Genomic DNA, 13,468 nt, shown 5'->3' with positions numbered 1-13,468 from the left:
ACATCTTTTCATTCATCAATAGGTAAGATTTGTATTTTTCTACAAAGTGTATAGTTCTTGTCTGAAACTTTCTTGTGGCAGATGCTCTTAAGTGCAGTTTTTCCTGGCCCAAAAAAAAAAGAAAAAAATCTCTCCATGGTCTTTTAAAAAGAATAATGAACAGAGGATGCTATTTTTGCCTGCTGGAAAACCTGAATGTAACACTTGCCACCCGAGTGTTGATTTTTCTGGGGAAAAAATACAACCTGCTACTCCGTCTCCTGGCCTCATCGGGGAAATAGGGGGCATTCTTGCTATTTTTTCAGAAAATTAAAAAGTCATAAAGTAAGGGTTATAGCTAGACCTGTTGATACCACAGACGTGAACAATTCCGTTCGTATACAAAGGATACAAGGAGCAGGCTCCTTTGTGTGCACTTTGTAGACAAGATCAGCAGGTCTGCGTGCCGAGCAGCAGCCCAAACCGTGAGCTGTGACCATCAGTGGGTGAAGTGAGTTAAGGTCTGTACTTCAAAACAACCACCCGAGACCCTTCCCCAATTCAGTACGCTTGTGTGGAGATAGTTTCATAGTCTTTAAATTTTATAATTTATATTAGAAATTAGAGGAATGAAATTATACAAATATTAGAGATTATATGAATGTTTATTTTTTTAATGCATATGACAAGTGTGCTTTTGTCCCTGGGTGTGCATGCTAGGAGGAAAGATCGCCCACAGCACCCAGCACTGTAAGAAAAGCGTTGGATTTTTAAACGCTCATTTGGCTTGGGGAGTTTTCTTGGTTACGATTTCCAGGAATATCCCCGCTCCCTCCAGCTCCCCTTGATTTTCTGAGCTGAGCTGATCCGTCATTTCCATCCTACAAATCCACGTGCTCTAATGAACTTCCCGCCCAGCGCCGCTCAGCACAGAGGTGAACTGCCCGGCGATGCCCCGAGCGGCGACACGGGGCGTAAAATCACACGGGGAAGGGAGGTGACACCCCCACATTGCACGAGGACCCTGCACACCCACCCCCGTTGCACGCGGCCCCCCGCACCCCCGCCCCCCTCACCGGGCGCCGTGCGCATGTGCGCACCCCAGGGACGGGACTACAACTCCCAGCATGCCCCGGGAGGGCGGCCGGGGGAGCCGCGCGCTGATTGGCTGCGGAGGGGCCGGGACCTGGGCCGGGGCCGGGGCCGGGGCCCTGTCGGCGGTGGAGGAGCGGTAGGGGGGCTGTGGAGCCCGGGAGTGGGGCTGGGGGGGGCTCCATGCCTTGGGGGGGGCTGTGAGCATCTGGGGAGGGGGCTGGGGGAGCCCCGAGCCCGGGGAGCCCTGAGAGCGGGGGGTGGGCCCCGGGGGTGCCAGGGGAGTGGGGCTGGGGAAAGGCTCGAGCCCCTCGGGGGGCCGAGGAGTGGGGCGGGGGGGGCTGCGGGCGGCCCCGGGGCTGGGGAGTGGGGCGGGGGGTGCTGGGGGGACTGGCGGGGGGGGCTGGGAGCTGCCGGCAAGGGCTGGGGGAGCCCCGAGCCCGGGGGGGCTGCGAGCCGGGGGGGTCCCGGCCCTTTCCCTGCCCGCCCCAGGCCCCAGCCCGGGGTCCCGGCCGAAGCCCCTCGAGGAGCTGATTTGGCCGCCCCGAGGGACGGCTGGGGGGGCAGCCCCGAGCTGCTCGGCTGGGGCCTCGTTCTTGGGGCAAGAGGCAGCGGGGGCCTGCGCAGCGCTGGGAGTTGGCGCTGAAAATCCCAGCTCGGGGGGGTCGGGGCTGCTTCCCCGCGCCCGGGGCGGCTCCTGCTCCCCAATTGCAGCCAGGAGCCCCACAGCTCCATCCGGGCTGCTTGGGGTTGTGCTCCTCTTCAAATTCCCGTTGCAGAACTCGAGCAAGTGGATTTTTGTTTGAACAGTTTTTGGTCACTGTGATGACGGCAGTGGGCTTGCAGAGACGAACCTCAGCAATTCAGTAGTCCCAAACCTTCCCCTTGTGCCTTTAATTAAGGAATAATATTAAAACAGATTAAAACTGGTGTTTGGGCAGTGCAGATTTTTTCTTTTCACGGGTGAACAGATTTTGGTTTTCTTGGCTTAGTCACTGTCCATGGAGGCAAGTGAGGAGAAACCAAGCAGCAGTGATGTATTTTGTTTATATTGAAGACATGCATAGTGATTAAAAGTGCAGCCTAAAGAGGGGGAAAAAGATACCAAGGTTTCCGGGAGGCCCTTTCAAAGCCACAGTTGCAACTCCAGTGTGAGGCCCGGCTGGGTTTTTCTTGCTTTAAACATGGCAATCCTGGTCATCCCCTTCCCCAGCCAGGTGGCAAGGGGAAAAGAGCAGCAAAAAGACTTATTTCTGCTTGCTCCTCTAGTTCCCCTTCGGCATTAAAGGCACAACTGCTCTTCATGCAGTGGCGGCAGTGGTATTTCAAGCAAGGAGGGTGTTTGCTCTCAGCTCTTGGCTTTTGCAAGGAGAAACCCCCTTCTTTTGGAGGAAAGCGTGCTTACGACAAGGGAAGCCCGAGCCTTGTTGGGCTGAAGATGAAGCTTCACCCTTGTGAAGGTTCTTGAGGGGCTTTGGAGGTTGTTGGTGGCCATGTCCTGGGGCCAAGTGCCATCTGGTGAGTTGCAGGGGTCGTGTTGCTGTGACAAAAAGTGTAGGGTTTGGATTTTTCTTCCCCAGTTTGGAAATCTGGTTTTGTTTGTGGTGGAATTTTTTTTTTGTTTTTTTTTTGGTGTTTTTTTTTTTTTATTTTATTTTTTTGTGTGTGTGTGTGTGGGATGGGTTTGCTTGTTTGTTTGCTTTTTTTTTTTTTTTTTTTTTTTTCTTTTATAAAGTAACCAGAAGAGCAAAACAAAAACAGGAGGTTTGTTTTTCTGGTCTGAAACCCTCAGCCCTCTCCCCCTGTAGTAAATACTTCCTGACTCAGGTTGTGTACAATGTCGGTGATGTCACGGGCTGTTTTATCTGGGTAGGGGAAGAAAAAGCTCCTCCAAGTCTGAGGTTTTTGGGCTGTGCCTGGAGGAGGCCCACAGAGGCCTCATGGACTTGTGTGGGGGCAGGGGTGGGTGATGGCTGGGGGGACGTAAGGGAGCTCTGTACCCCCAGCCCCAACTTTCACCTTCTCATTGCTGAACAGAGACATGAGGAAGAGGCAGTGACTGACCGGGGACGAGTGAGCAGTGTCGTCAGGATTCACCGTGCGAAGGAGGATTTGGCAGGTGAGTCTCTGCTGAGATCCTGAGCGAGGGGCCACCAGCCCAGCGCCTTTTCCCACTGCACAAAGTCCCTGCAACGGCCCTTGCTCGGTGTCACCTCACGTGCAGCAAAACGTGCCGTGTTTCTTAATAAAGAAGCCCAATTATTTTTACTTTGTTTACTATTATGGCTTTTTAAACAGAGGGGAAAAGCCCCCACGGAGGCCATGGTGTGAGTTTTCGCCATGGGGATGGATAATTCAGGGCTTGTTTTCTTGCAGCGGCTGCTCCTGGCTTGGAGAGCTCAGGAGATCAATTTGACAGCTGTAGACATGGGGCTGTGATTTATCATGGGGCTGATTTGACCTTCTCTTGTCACTTCATGCCATAGAAAGATCTTGAAAATACTTACCTTCTGTCGCTGCTTAGTGAGCCAGTCTGAGTGTTGTCCAGCCAAAGCTGGAATTTGGGAAGGGGTTCGATACTTTCAGGGCACTTTTAGATGACCCGGAGCCATCACTTGTTGTTGCAAAGCTGGAGTGAAACAGGCTTGGAAAAAAGGACAGGTCTGTGACGTTCGGGGATCCAGTGGAAACTAAGAGAAGTTGGTGTTTCCTTCTGGGGAGGCTGCACTGATTTAGCCATGGCATATGCATCAACCATCCCCGCACTATCGAGAGTGCTGCAAATGCTGTTTTTTTGCAGCCCACTGGACCCTGTCTGTGGGCGTGCGGATGCCGCTGCTGAGGCAGAGCCACCGGCACTACCGACCCCTCAGGCAGAAGCATCAGGAACAGGCCTGGGAGAAGGACTCTGCCCCGACGGAGCAGGGCTACCACTGGAAGTCAGTGTAGAGTCAGACCGAAAGGCCAGATCGGGCAAGAAAATTGCATTATTTAGAATGGGAAATAATTACCTTAGCGGAGCGATGAACATGTACTTTGATGCTGTTTATTAGCAAAAGAAAATTCTTGCTTTCCCTGCAAAGGCTGAATTGTGATAAAACGTTTCGCTAAGCAAGGCTGAGCCTGCATTGGGGTGTCCTGCGTGGCACAGCCTTGCCCGGGGGCTTCGGGGGTCGGGACTCGGAGGGGCTTTCTGCTGCGACGGCTTCATTTCCCTTTGCCATCCCCAGGTATGATCCTGGCCCAGCAGGAACAGTCCACGGTTTGACGAGGGCATGTGGGCAAAAGTTCGAGGAGTCCTTTTGAAGAAGCATCACCATAGAAGGAGAAGGAAAGAAACAACCTTGTCCCCATTGCCCACTTGTTTGGTGATGGGAGAGAGAGACAGACAGAGCTGCACCCCCTCGCCAAGGCAGGGGAGGGTTCCTGGCAAAGAGAAGCGTCCCAGTTGCTCTTTTTCCATCTTTCTGAGTGTCTTCCTTTTTCCCACCAGCCCAAACGCTCCCCCCTCATCCTCCTGCCACCACTGCAGAAGCTAAACATGGGGTGAACCGTGAGACCGGCGCAATGGATTTAAGCAGGGGGAGACACTCGTAGCTTTCTGGCCTTTAGGGCCAGGTTTGCTTTTGCAAACTGGGCTGCAGAGTGTTGTGGGCTTTGCATTTGGGGTTATTGCCTGAAAATCATTTCTTGTGCCCAGGCAGAGCTGCACTTCATGAAGAAAATTCCCACCAGGGCTGAAGGGTCCGACGTGCTTGTAAGAGGGTTGGATTTCCTTCAGCAGCCCATCGTGGCATTTGTCCGCTTGACCCCAGCTGTCTTCCTCTCGGGCATGATGGAAGTTCCCATCCCAACAAGGTCTGAATGAGAAGCATAAAGTTTTCATTAAAAAAACCAAAACCACATCAAATTGCATGCATCAGTTTGGTGTCCCAAGGGAATGTGGCCAGCAGGAGCAAGCACATTTCTCCCACTCGCATCTCCTCGCCGTCATTTCTCCCTTCCCTGCTGTATCTTTTAAACCCATTGGCCAGTTTTAATTAAAATTGTCCCAAAAATTCAATTTGTGGTTGGTTTTGATAAATTTCAAATTCACCGCAGAGTCAGTGAGCTTACGTGTCCCCTCTCGAGCCGTGCTCTGGGCTGGGAGCTCCTGGGGATCTTCTTGGTTGTCCTTTGAGCAAGGGCATGTTCTGCTCTCTCTTTTTTTTTTTTTTCTTTTTCTTTTTTCCCCCAGGATTCTGTTTGTTTTGCTTGTACCAGAGAAGGAAAAACCCAGCAGTACCTTGAGATCGGCAAGTCCATGGCTACTATCCTGACAGATGAGGTGTGATGAGATAAGAGAACTCTCCGGGCCATTTTTGGCTCTCTTCTCCTCTCCCTGTCTCTGTAGTAGTGAGGAGGAGGATTTGCTGTCCCAGCTGCCCACAGCTCTCCAAACAGCCCACCCCTTGTTCTCACCCCAAAGCAACCACGCACATTTGCATCACCCCCCCATCCTGGAGGCTGAAATCCCAGCCGGGTGCATCCTGCACCTCGTCCTTCTCCCCAGGGTCCCCCACTCGCTGTCCGCAGTGGTGGCATCGCGAGGGCCAGGAAACCTTCTCTTGCTCTTGAAGCAAAAGGCTGCAGTGTGCCGTGGGGGACGGGGCCCTCGTGCACATTATTACAGATAATAGGAGGTACAGAATTTTTTCCCTTTGGGGGAATATTTCCTGGCATTTTCAGCCAGAAACCTGGGGGAAGTTATCTTGTGTTTAGCCAAGAGCTTGTTGCACGGGTCAGGACATCCGAGATGGGTTGTCCTCTCACCAGCTTGTCTCCTATCAGCAGGTTTTCCATGACGTTGCCTGTAAAGCCAAGAACTGGGCTGACGATGTGGCCGGCATCGACAAGTTCTGGATCAGGTCATGGTCTTGCCATGAGGAGAGTGGGATCCTTCGACCCGAATTGAGCCCCTGAAGAATGTCCCTTCACGGGTGGGTGCTGCGGCGGAGGGAGGCACGAGGGGGACGGGCAGGACACAGCCCGCCTGGGGATGCTCTCCAGGGGCCTGAGTCCAAAAGGGCCAGTGTGACACAGTCACAGACCCAGAGCAGAAGCAGAACAGGCCAGGGGTTCCAAATCCATGTTATTTCCATTTCAGCAGCAAAAAAGGAAGATTCCAGGAGCTCTTGATGACAGCAAGCCGGAGAAACACAGCGGTCCTGAGCTGGAGCAGACAGGAAGGTGTGAGCTTTAACAGTTTGTTTTGGTTTGGTTTGTTATTTTTTCTGTTTGCCTCCCAAATCTGAGAAGGCACCTTCCCTTCAAGCAGGTGTTTGGGGTTGGTTGGTTGAGTGCAGGGGCTCCGCATTACCAGCTTGGTCCCCTGGGCTGGGCAGGGGGCACATGTGGGCAGCTGGGCTCAGCTACAACATCACTGCACACAGGTTTTCCTGATTTGGGGTGGAAGCAGATGTGTAAATACCTCCAGGGAGAGCTCTGCTGCTTCTCAAAGCAAGGGGCTGTTGCAATAAGAGGGGATGGACTCTCAGGTTGGGTCCTTGTTGTGTCTGTTGGAGGGGGTTTGTGTGTGCCTCAGTTTCTACTGGGTCTAAAATGGGAGAAGGGGAGTGCTTCCTTTTAGCGATGCTTGTGCTGGCCCTTCTGCAGCAAAGCAAACTCTACTGTGCTCTTCCAAGAGAACAGTCTGTTTTTTTTCCTTTCTCCAGGCTCTTTGGAGGTTTGATCCTGGCTGTGAAGTAGAAAGCCCCATGGTTCTGGAGTGACCTCCGGGATGGTCTGGGGCTGCAGGTCTGGCATCCTTCCTCTTCCTCTGCTGTGCCTGCATGTCCCCCGTCATCCCCTTCGGGGCACTGCTGGGGGAGGCGACCCGTGGCCACACAGTGAGCACCTCTCTGGGTTGGGTGGCATGGGGGAGGATGAATCTCATGCCAAAGTCCTTTGTGCAGTGAATTTGCTTTGGTTTTGTTTTTTTCCCTCATGATTTACTGGCTGACGGCTGCCTCTCTTCCCCGGACAGAGTGCCAGGGAGTCACTGCTGGGCGCGTCCCTGGCCAGTGTGGTGTGTTCCCTTTTTGCTGGCCGGCCTCTCGCCCTCCTCAGCAGCACCAGACCTGTCCTCATGTTTGAGAAGATCGTTTACAAATTCTGCAAGTAAGGCTGCCTGCCGCGGGTGGGGGCTGCGAGAGCCTTAAAAAACATCAGCGGTGGAGAAAAGATGTTTTTTTCTATTTTTCTCAGTGGTAGTTGTTAGGTTTAAGTTGTCTTTTGTGCCAGAGACATTGCACACTGCTGCTTTAGTATGTGATGGTGCAAGAGCCCTCGGTCTCTGAAGGGGGGATGGGCTCATTTGGGGTTTCTAGGGTTAAAGCGTGGCAGTGGGAGGAGGAGAAACCACAGGGATGCGGATGCCCAAGATGGGCTGCACAAGGAAGATGAGACGACTCACTCTGGTTTGGGAAGGAGGCAAGACTTCCTTTTGTACTCCGAGAGAAGCAAATCTTTTTGATGAGAGTGGAAATATGTTTTGCCCAAATATCCAAATAGTTTTCTGCTGAAATACTTTGAGTTTTGATGATTTTCTTAAAAAAGGAGGAGCTTTTCACTTGAAATGGGTTTTCATGACAGTCCTTTTGTGGTGGTGACTTTGATGTGAGATGAACCACCCTTACTGCAATGAAATTTACTATTAAGCCCCAGCTTGCTGGTAGCAGGTGACTGCGTGCAAAACCCGCTGGTTTCAATGTCAGGGCATCAGGGTGCTGGGGGCCACCACCACCTTCCACACCAGGGACCTGACCTCACTTGGCCTCCAAGGTGGTCGCACAAGGTAATTGTCAAATAACGGTAATGAAATACTTGGCCTCTCCTCCTGCAGGCTCCAGCCTGCCCCGCAGCCCCGAGGCTGGCTGTCCATGTCCATGGGAACTGCCCTGCCCCTCCGCAGCCTGGACACGCTCCTAAATCGCTCCCAGGTTTCCCCGCAGGCAGGCACGGCTCGGAGCCTCGTGCCGGCCTTTCCACCCCTCGTGCTGTTTGGTTTTCCCAGGGAGCACACGCTCTCCTCTCTCTCCCTGCGGGCGTGCATCGGGCTGTGGGCCGCTTTCTCCTGCATCGTGCTGGTGGCCACCGACGCCAGCTCTTCGGTGTGCTACACCACCCGCTTCACCGAAGAAGCCTTTGCCCCCCTTCTCTGTTTCATCTTCATCAACGAGGCTCTGGAGAAGCTGAGTCACCTGCGAGAGACCTACCCTGTGCACGTGCACAGCAAGCTCACCCTGCTCACCACCTCCCAGTGGGTTTTTTCCTCCAGAAACATCGCTGCCCCTCGGCAGGAGCTCAGGGCTGCACCTCCACTGCCTTCCCCTGACCCTTGTCTTGGCTTCTCTGCTCCCAGCTGCAAGTGTGAGGCACCGACCCATCCCAGCAACGAAACCCTCTGCTTCTGAGAGAGTAACAAGATCAGCGTGTCTGGCATTGCCAGGGAGGACCTCACGGTGGCTGTAAGTGCCCCGAGCCACTGCTTCCTCGCGCCGCGGCCATGGGGCCCGGGGACATTTGCATGGTGCAAAGGGCAGAGCCCTTCAGGTGCTGATGGGCTTCAACCTGGGCTAGTGCTGCTCTGGAAAGTCATTGCTTAAATCTAACGTGTGGTTTTAAGCCACTTGGTCCTGGGAAGGAGAGTCCACCTTGCCCAGTCCACCTTGCCCAGTCCAGCCTGCCCCCAGCATTGGGGGAGATAACTGTCCTCCTCAACCCTGTTGCCAGACAATATTTCTGACTGGGAGCAAGGATAAGCGAGTGGTTTGATCCCTGTAGCAGTTGGAGGACTAAAGTTCATGCTTGTAGGTAGTAATTGGCTTCCTTAATTGGTTCCTAATAACTCCAGGCTTTGCCTTCCTATTCAGTACTGTCTGCAGGCACGTGCATAAAGTCTGAGCAGCCTCTCGGGCTGTTGCTGCTGGAAGCAGAGCCCAGGCAGAGGACGGGAGGTTCTTCTTGACATCTGTGTCTCCTCTTGGCCAGGTTCTGCGAGGCCTCCACAGGGAAGGGACAATTTGTCTCTTCTCCTTTCCTACCATGGTTGCCTTACCTCTCCTTCCGTATTCCCTCTTGCTCTGTCCCCAAGAGTTTCCGGCATTTCCTTCCCCTCTGGTGTCTTCTTCAGCTACAGTTACCTGCTGTTGCAGTGGAGGATGTGCCACGGGTCTGTGTTACGGTGTCCCATCACATCTCCTCTCTCCACTCTCTGTGCAGTTCGATGTGTCACACGTTCAGCTGCTGCTGATCATTACCTATAAATCTCCAGCCGCAGCAGCAGCAGTCACAAGGACATGGATCTTGGACCGAGACACTCAGACCCCCCTAGTTATCCGAGGTTTCCTTGCCACACATGCGCTGCCTTTGTGTCCTGACGCTCTGTTTTTCCAGGAATGTTGGTCTTTGCATGGAGTGTTTCAAGGACCTGCCTGTGGACACAATGGCCCCTACGCACCTGATGTCCTCCTCCGGTGCTGCATCCTCTTCTTCACCTTTGTGCTGTTGAGCTTACTGAAGAAGTTCAAAACCAGCCGTTACTTCCCAACCAGAGTAAGTACAAGATAGTGGTCAGCAGCAGCCTCCACACTCATTTCCCAAAACGGCTTTCCTGGAGCACCAAGCAGTATTTGGCACCACTTGGTCAAGCTGGGAAGCACTGACCTTGAAGGCCAAGCTCTCCATCAGTTTGGATGTTCCTCACTCATTTCCGTGGGTGCAAAATGATCGTAGTGTTAGCGGTCACAATCGTGAATAGAACTTATCTACACACAGCAGACAAGCTGGCACTTCTTTATTCCAGCGCTGGGGAACACGGGGGATAACTCCGCCAAAGACGTGTTCATCGACAGGTACAAAGCACAGCATATTTATACACTTTTTCAGCAGAGTCGTAGTTGCATGAGATCAACAAAGTTCAGAAAGTTTAAGTTGACCTTTATAATGATTGGCTTTCAGTTACCTCACCTTACCTCTCTTCCTATTCTACAGAAATCATTGGTCATCTTTACTGATTGATTTAAATAGAATGGGGGGAGGGCAATGATTAGCATATTCATGTTATTTCCTGGGAATTATTATCATATGCCAATGTCCCTAACACATGCGTGGTTATACTGGACGGGGGTCCTCTGGTGCTCGTCGATAGTCTTCATCACTGTGTCGGCTGATTGAACTCCATCCTTGCACATGCTCACTCCATCTTTGGCTAATGCTCACCTTTCCCTTGGCCGATCTTCCCAACCAAACCAGTTTCTTCTGATGCCTATTGTTTCAAGTCAGGATCCATAACCAGTAGCTATTGTGTTAATTCAGAGTCCATAACGATTCTTATAGTGTTCAAGGCACACAGCATACTAGTTGCTTACTCCTAAGGGCCTTAGTGTACTTTATATTCTCATAGCTACTGTAGCTTCATGTTAAATCAAAATCATACTTTTAAACTAAAATCAAAATAATATCCTAGGATTCAAACTGTTTTATTAAGGTAACTGCAACAACGGCACCAGATGGACAGTGGATTTCTCTCTGGGATCTTGGCACTGCTCTCTTTTTCCGTCCTACGCCGCAGCTTTCTTCACATCAGCCCCTGCTGCAGCCACACTCCTTCCATGAGTGGCTGCTGCTAAGCTGTGAAGCCATGCTCTTTCAGGTCTCCACCCTCGGGGGCTTTCTAGAGCCTGCAGTATGAAGCCCCAAGCATCACGGTCAGACCTAGCAAGTGCTGCTTGGAGCTGGAGGGCTGCAGGACCGAGGCCCTCCTGGTATCCTTCCCAATGGGAACAAACCACTGACCCTGTCATTTTCCTGCTCTTCTTTTCCACGCTTCTCCCTCTCCCACCCATCCCGCCTAGAGCCATCCCGCTTGTCTGCCTTTGGTCCTTCCCAAGGAAGGCCCTGCACCGTTTCAAAGACCCTTTTGAGTAAAGAGCTTTAGGAGTTTAAGCAGGAGAGCTCTTGGGAAAGTAGGTTTTCTGCCTTTCTTGTAGGAGAGAACTACTAACTTCTTCTTTCTTAGGAATAGAACATTTTGCGCCTGTCAGGCAGGAAGATTCCCACGAGTTCTTACAGCGTACTGTCAATGCCATCATACAGAGAGCTTGTCTGAGTGGAAGCAGCGAGTAAGCACAAAAAAAATCACCTTTGCCATGTACCCAAGCCCTTTGGACACCTTGATGTACTCTCATCGAGTATTGATTTCCAGCTTTGGGTATGAAAGTAAGAGGGTTTGTAATTGTGCTTCAAGATGTATCAAGGTCCCTGTAGCTTTACAGAATAAATGCAGTTGACTTAAAAATGTATACTGCGACCAGAAGAGAGCTTGGTGGTGGGTGGGCAGTGGAACGGCCTGTGGAAGTCAGGCCTTAAATGTAGCCAGTAAGACATATTAATACTAGATCCTGCATGAAGGTGCTGCATGTCATCTAGCGAGTCACTTGCCACGTAGGTTTAATGCACAGTGATGTGACACAGCTGTTTGTTTGTTTGTTTTGTTTTTTTTTTTAAATGGCCTTATGCAACTGAATATGCTTAAAATGGCGTAAGATGTGTGAGACCTGAAAGTTTCTCTGGCTTTCTGGGGAGAAAAAAGGGTGCATTTCAAGGGTGCATTTCGGCCCCTGGCTCTGTGCTTGGTTTCAGGGCGTGACAAGGCGGCTGCCGCCTGCAGGAGGTTTACAATCCCTCGCGCGCCCGAGGTTCTTGTGGTGTGTCTGAAGAGGTTTGCCGATTTCTCCGGCGGGAAGAGCAGCAAGGTGTGTACGCAACTGGAATGCGACTTGCTCTTCCTGGAGCAGGAGAGTGTGCTCTTTCCCACGCTGTTCATGTTGAGTTTCCCGTGTTTCCTTCGGGGGAGAGGAGAGTTCCCGAGGGAAGACAAGCATGTGCTCTGCTCCGACAGAGCTGCTTTGGCCGAGAACAGATTCCTGCCCCCCAAACCGTGACGTGTTGCTTCAGGGAAAACCAGGTGTTGGTGAGCCCCAGAGATGTATCTATACACCTCTGGTCCCTGGTCTGGGAAGGCTGTTTCATGTAGTTTTTCAGGATGTTTTCCGAGGCCTCTTGGTCTCTCTGTAAAGAGCAACTTCCTTCCTAGCACGGGGAAAATGTGTCATGGTAGCCAAGGTTTTAGTATCATAGAATCATGGAGGTTGGCAAGGACCTCTAAGATCCTCGAGTCCAATCATTAAGCCAAGACTGCCAAGTCCAGCCCTGTCCCATATCCCTAAGCACCACATCTACACGGCTTTTAAATACCTCCAGGGAGGGCGGCTCCACCACTTCCCCGGGCATCCTCATCCAGTGCTTGACAACCCTTTCAGTGAAGAAATTTTTCCTAATATCCAATCTAAATCTGCCCTGCCAGGCAGGCTCAGCATAGCCTCTTATGCGGGTTTCTACTTTCGTGCCCAAAGAGCCTCAGGCCTCCTCTGCTCTCCCCGATCCTTCCCTAAGGGCTTCTCAGCTCCTCCTGGCACCGCACAGCTCCCCAGCGCCTCGTGGCACGGGCACAGACCCGCTCCAGCAGCCACGCCGGGCCCTGCGCAACACCTCACCTTGCTGACCCGGGGAGTGTCTCGCACCTCCTGATCTTGGTGCAAGAGCCAGAGGAGCTGCTCCCAGGCACGCTCGCGGTGCTGCTCCTCACGCAGAAGGACCCCCGTCCTGGCGGCCACCGCCCCAAGGACAGCCTGCTTGTCCTGAAGAGGGAAGGAGAGGCTCTGCTTGGAGGGCTGAAGGTCTGCCTAGTGCTCAGCATCCCCTACACGCTGGCCTGCCCTTCCCGCTGGCAGGGGTTTCCCTTTCCCTTCTGCCCCACAGGAGAAGGGCTCACTCCGGAGGAGAGAGAGCTTTTCCCCATGCTGGTGGCCCAGCCCTCCCTGCAGAAAGGCCCCAGGACTCGGGTGCTTCCCGTCAGGGAGCCCTCCTCCCCTCACCCCTCTGCTCACACCCCACTGGGCACAGACAGACCCCCCCACTGCAGCCCCCGGCGTGGAAAGCAGCACTTCCCACCTCTTCCTCCTTGCAGCCCAGCCAATTTACCACCACGTAGCAGGAGATCAGGCAAATGGTTTCGCAGAACTGTGCCACCCTTTGGCGAGGGAAGGGGCATTGCTCCCGGCTGCAGAAGTACGTAGTGACCCCTTTCGAACACTGATCCAGAACTGTACCAGGAGAAAGGAAAAGGGAGCACGTGAAAGTCTTCAGCAGGGATGGTACCTGGCACCCTTGCCCAAGCCTGTTTTAAGGACAGACCCAGGCACGGCAGGGCTCGTGCCAGGACCAGATCTGGATCAGAGGGCAATCTCTGCTCTGGAGGTGTCTGGATTCAAACACCCCACCGTTTCTCTCCTCC

General features: G+C 52.8%; 1 pseudogene; it reads left to right on the top strand.

Annotated features, from left to right (window-relative positions):
• The first annotated feature begins 2,313 nt into the window (after window positions 1–2,313).
• On the top strand, window positions 2,314–11,414 carry LOC116959135 (annotated as a pseudogene).
• Window positions 11,415–13,468: the final 2,054 nt, after the last annotated feature.

This window comes from Tyto alba, unplaced genomic scaffold (assembly GCF_018691265.1).
Source record: "Tyto alba isolate M040663 unplaced genomic scaffold, T.alba_DEE_v4.0 Super-Scaffold_26, whole genome shotgun sequence".
Classification (NCBI taxonomy): Eukaryota; Metazoa; Chordata; class Aves; order Strigiformes; family Tytonidae; genus Tyto; species Tyto alba.
Note: the sequence above shows the minus strand (reverse complement) of the source record. Positions and strands in the feature narration are given on the sequence as shown.